Genomic DNA, 6,010 nt, shown 5'->3' with positions numbered 1-6,010 from the left:
AATTTCACCAGGACTCACCTTGGTAAGTCTATTGTCATGGAAAGAGCAGGTGTCCTGAATGTTTTGTACACTTAGTCTATATTTAGGCAATAAGGCAGCGTGGGGTGGTATATGACCAATTACAACGACTAAGGGCTGTTCTTAGCACGATGCAACGTGGAGTCCTGGATACAGCCCTAAGCAGTGGTATATTGGCCATATACCACAAACCCCCAAGGCATTATTGCTATTAAAACTGGTTTCCCAACATCATACACGTGGTAGTATGGTTTTGATATACCACGCTTTTCAACCAATCAGCATTTCAGGGCTCGAACGCACTCACTTTAAAATGTGGTTTTAGAAAACGTTGTTTGTTCATTTAATGCAACCAATCAATAATATGGTTATTACCTCCCACATTGTGTCCTATAATGGGAGCGTCTGCCTTGAGTGTTACTGCATTAACGCCCCAGTTTACGTTCTTAATAAGCGATCAGAGTGAAAGATTTTCAAACCACCTGAGAGAAAGACTGCATATCGGGTTAAACACTGTAACACACTCATCACAAGGCAGTCACAGAACAGCATTTACCGACTAAACTACAGTTTAGCTGAAAATAGCCCTACTTTACATAGATGTTTTTCTTCCTCTTTTCCTGTCCTGTCCTACCTGTCATAGCAATTCTGTTTGTCTCACCTGTCATAGCACTTCCCCTGCAGCAGGGACTGTGGCATTACAGTCCAATGACCTCAGCTTGTCAGGGTCATAACCATTGCACCTCGTCATCAAGGTTGAGGAAGAAAGCTGACGCTCTCGATGGCCTTCACAGAAGCAGGCTTTGTTAACACCCCTGGCTTGGAAGTATTTCAGACGAGCCCGCGCCCACGAACTCTGGAGAAGAGGTGGCTGTTTATATTCTGATGTGTGTGAAGGAAGGGGAAGTTGTATATGTACCCCTCGTGTGTGGTGTGTGGTGCAGGTGTGTCTGCGTTTTCATGCTATATGTGTGTATACCTGTTGCCGGCTGTGAGGGCAGCCAGTTGGAGTTCCCGCAGGCGTGGCTCCTGGCTGTACGTCGAGGATCCTCTGGAACTGGAGTCTCCAGCGTAGAGGGCCAGAGGTGACGTCCCCCGTAGTACAGCCACACCTTAAGAAGCGGCCCTTATGGAGCACCACAAGGTGCTTCGCGGTCCTCAGGTGCTGAACACAAGTCTGGACCACGGAGAAGGAGAGGGGAAGAGGAGAGAAACATAGAACAGATATTTTGGGGGTGGGGGATCCACAAACGCTTCTCGTTGAATTATAGCGTGATGGTCTATGATTGTCGGATATGTGTCTTTACACAAATACATGTTCATATTTAGTCATGCAACTACCTCAGCAAATAGTTTGATAGTTGTTATGCCCCCAGCAGGCATCAGTGTGCTCACTGTCTCTATACCAGGGAATAGTGTGGTGTTGAACATCCTTCCAGCTGAGAAGAACAATGGGCACCACCCCAGAGCCCTCAACTAGTGAGAGAAAGACAGAGGGAGAGGGAAGAGATATAGAGAAAAGAAGAGAGAGAGAGAGAGAGGGGTAGAGAGTGGGGTTACTTAGTAGAAGCAGAAATAAGTCAAAGGGCATGGAGGATGAATTTACGGTTAACAGAGAAGGGAGGAGGGAGTATGACTGGGTTATTTAAGCGGGTTAGAGAGAGGGCCAATGGTCCAAGGAAATGGGGAGGGACCCAAATACTCTCAGGGAAGCGGAGAGAGGGGAGAAGAGCGGTGAGAGAGAAGAGAGAGGGGTTTCGTTACCGGTGCATGTTTCTCCTCTCTCTAGTTTTGCGGCGGTACTGCAGCATAGCCGTGAACAACATTCCCTGCAACCGAGCTGCCTGTCTGTGTGTGGGAGTCACGTAACAGGCAGCATCCTAAATCAGATCATCATTACACAATTAGGGAAGGGTTACTGGATTGCATCTTAGTTAATGCCATGTTCCCTGTATAATGTCTACAGTACATGTACAGTACAGACATGTCTTAACATGGCGTAGAAGTTATGTTGACCATGATGGGACGTCCTGCCTCTAAGGTAGATGTACTTCCTCCCACAATCACTCACCTGCAACAGTAAAAACAAGTCTATTACGAATCATTTGTTTAACTACTATTGTTGGTTTATTTTAACAGCAATTTCACACTCCCACAAAAAACACTAATTAACAGTCATTTTCTTTTTTAAATTAAAGCTTAACCAACATTATTGTTTAATGTACTTCCTAACAGGCACTTTGAAACAATCGGAATACGTACATATTAGTAGCCCACCAGGATTTGAGGATGAGGTATTTCTGGAGTTGGGTGCCTGGTCTTCTTGAAAGTCATTGGCCACCACCTCCATCTGGTTGTACTGCTCATCATCCAGCAGGGGGCGAACTGACTCCAGGTATCTGCAAGGTCATTAGAGAGATTATATGATATAATAACCGATTATGTAGTGCTACATTATGGTTATATATGGTCCTCGTCTCTCCTGAACATAATTATCAGTTTGATATTGTAATTTCAACCACGCATATGAGACACATAAACATCTATTCTTTCTCTCACCCTGGTTATGGTGTCAATCACGCTAGGCACAGTAGGTCTGAGGTAGGGATGGTCTGGAAGCTATAGAGGAGAGGTCTGCGCCCAGATAACATCTTCACCAGACTCTGGAGAGAAACAACAACAACCACAATGGACTGGGTTAATTGCCAGAATAAATCAAATTACTGAGCTCAGGACAATATATTGTCTTGATTCTGAGCTATGAGTAGCTGCTCTTTTGGTCATGTTGATTTTCGAAATAGAGACATTAACAGACATACCAGCCAGAGTTGGTGCAGAAGCGAATTTTGCCCGTGGACTCAAAGATCCAGGCGTGGTAGGAGAGAAGGGCTTGAGAGTGTACCTCAGCATGAGGATGAGAGAGAGCCACAGCCTGTGGAAAACAGGATGGCACTCAGCCTGTCTGGGTCTGCACTGTCATGTAGCCAACTGGGAAAAAACGTGAGGGAGACGAGGGAGAGTGGAAATGAGAAGTCAGGTCTGCAGGCAAGCAAACTATTTAAAATTGTTTTTCAAACGGAATGGCACTCATTCACTGTCATGTAGCCAACTGGACACAGGAGAGAACACAACTTTACCTCATTTTATCACAACAAAATAGCAAAGCAAAAAAATCGTAACCATCAAACAATCAAAAATTGATTTATTTTCCTTCACGAGGAAATTATTTTGACAGATAACCAACAGGGGCCGAAAAGAAGATTGTATCACTGTTCCACAGTGCCTGTTCACATGTGTGTTATTTGCCTCACTGACCTGACAGACATGGTCCTCTGATGGGTCTATCATTCCCAGTGATGGGTCTATCCTTAGCATATATGGTGCTCATGATGCTATCCACCACATCAGCAAAAACTGGAATGGGCTTTGGCCAGGGTAGACCCTGTCAATATCCCATTCTGAATAAATAATATAATTCAATTGTTCATTTAGGTAGTTATGCCTACAAACAGACCAACTAGGCTATTCCTAGATGTGCAAGCAATCTGGTCCGACCTTCAGCGGTAGGCCTTACACACACCTAAATCAATCAAAGACAATAATAATAACTTGAAATAATTTGTTTATTGCTGGACTGCAACAACAAACACAGCTAGCTATCAGTCCAAGGATTGCGGTAATAACTGTCTACTGATAATATTGGAAAAACAAACCTTAAATCTATGGCGCGCTTTCTCCATGACGTCACTCCCGACAGGTAGATGTGTCTGAGTACCTTCGCGGCTCAGGTGAGAGGCGATGCCGTCTGGGGTGACGTTGAACTGCGAAGCCAACTGCCTGAATGTGCCTCTTTGCCATCACTCGGTGAGCTGTCGAAGACCCTTTTAAAAAAAGAGGGGGAGTATAGACAGAGAGGCGTTTCAACTTTTTTCAACGCCTAAATGAGCCAGCACATTTTTATGCTTTCTCTAATTCTCTCTTTCGCTCTTTTCTTTCTCTCTTTCTCTCTTCTCGGAGGACCTGAGCCCTAGGACCAGGACTACCTGGCATGATGACTCCTTGTTGTCCCCAGTCCACCTGGCTGTGGCTGCTGCTCCAGTTTCAACTGTTTTGCCTGCGCTATGCAACCAGACCTTGTTCACCGACGTGCTAACCTGTGCCCAGACACTGCTTTTTCAACTGTCTTAGAGCATCAGGAGCGTAGAAGATACTCTCCAATGATCAGCTAATGAAAAGCCAACTGACATTTACTCCTGAGGTGCTGACTTGTTTGCACCCTCGACACTACTTTGATTATTAATTATTTTGACCATGCCTGAGTCATTTATGAACATTTGAACATCTTGCCTGTGTTCTGTTATACATCTCCATCGCGGCACAGCCAGAAATAGGACTGGTTCATAGCCTGCGTTCCTCTCTAGGTTTCTTCTAAAGTTTTGGCCTTTCATGGGAGTTTTTCCCTAGCCAACCGTGCTTCTAACACCTGCATTGCTTGCTGTTTGGGGTTTTAGGCTGGGTTTTCGTACAGTACTTTGATATATTCAGCTGATGTAAGACAGGCTATAAAATACATTGATTTGAAATTTGATTATACCATTGTTGCTTAGTTAACTTGTACGGTGGTAGATATCATTGAAGTTGAAACGTCTTTCCCCTACCTAACCGATGACAGCCTTACTGTGAAGTACTCCCATGCCAAACGCGGTGCGAGGGGTTCCATAGCCGCAGGCAAAACAGTTGAAACTGGAGCAGCAGCACAGCCAGGTGGACTGGGGACAACAAGGAGTCATCATGCCAGGTAGTCCTGGTCCTAGGGCTCAGGTCCTCCGAGAGAGAGAAAGAGAGAAAGAAAGAGAGAAAGAGAGAATTAGAGAGAGCATACTTAAATTCACACAGGACACCGGATAAGACAGGAGAAATACTCCAGATATAACAAACTGACCCTAGCCCCCCGACACAAACTACTGCAGCATAAATACTGGCTGAGACAGGAGGGGTCAGGAGACACTGTGGCCCCATCCGATGATACCCCCAGACAGGGCCGAACAGGCAGGATATAACCCCACCCACTTTGCCAAAGCACAGCCCCCACATCACTAGAGGGATATCTTCAACTACCAACTTACCATCCTGAGACAAGGCCGAGTATAGCCCACAAAGATCTCCGCCACGGCACAACCCAAGGGGCGGCGCCAACCCGGACAGGAAGACCACGTCAGCGACTCAACCCACTCAAGTGACGCAGGGACGGCATGGAAGAGCACCAGTAAGCCAGTGACTCACCCCCTGTAATAGGGTTAGAGGCTGAGAATCCTAGTGGAGAGAGGGGACCAGCCAGGCAGAGACAGCAAGGGCGGTTCGGTTCGCTGAGATGAGTCTTCAGTTAAGACTTAAAGGTTGAGACCGAGTCTGCGTCTCTCACATGGGTAAACAGACCATTCCATAAAGATGGAGTTCCATAGGAGAAAGCCCTGCCTCCAGCTGTTTGCTTAGAAATTCTAGGGACAATTAGGAGGCCTGCGTCTTGTGACCGTAGCGTACGTGTAGGTATGTACGGCAGGACCATCTCGGAAAGATAGTTAGGAGCAAGCCCATGTAATGCTTTGTAGGTTATATTCCCCATGTCACACCCTGACCTAACCAAAATAATAAAGAAAACAAAGATAACTAAGGCCAGGGCATGACAGTATCCCCCCCCAAAGGTGCGGACTCCATTCCGCAAAACCTGACACAGAAGGGGAGGGTCCGGGTGGGCCTTCTTACGGCGGTGGCTCGGGTGCGGGACGTGGACCCCACTCCACCATAGTCATTACCCGCTTTGGTGGCGCCTCTGGAGCGGGGACCCTCGCAGCGGGTCCCGGACTGAAGACCATTGTAGAGAGCGCCACTGGACTGAGGGCCGCCTCTGGACTGAGGGTCAGCTCCGGACTGAGGGGCAGCTCCGGACTGAGGGGCAGCTCCGGACTGAGGGGCATCTCCGGACTGAGGGGCA

General features: G+C 46.9%; 1 pseudogene; it reads right to left on the bottom strand.

The window, feature by feature from the left end:
• Positions 1-675: 675 nt before the first annotated feature.
• LOC139023780 (carnitine O-palmitoyltransferase 1, muscle isoform-like) overlaps positions 676-6,010 on the bottom strand; it is an 11,513-nt pseudogene continuing 6,178 nt past the window's right edge.

This window comes from Salvelinus sp. IW2-2015, linkage group LG36 (assembly GCF_002910315.2).
Source record: "Salvelinus sp. IW2-2015 linkage group LG36, ASM291031v2, whole genome shotgun sequence".
Lineage (NCBI taxonomy): Eukaryota > Metazoa > Chordata > Actinopteri > Salmoniformes > Salmonidae > Salvelinus > Salvelinus sp. IW2-2015.
This window is presented reverse-complemented; position numbering and strand designations above follow the sequence as displayed.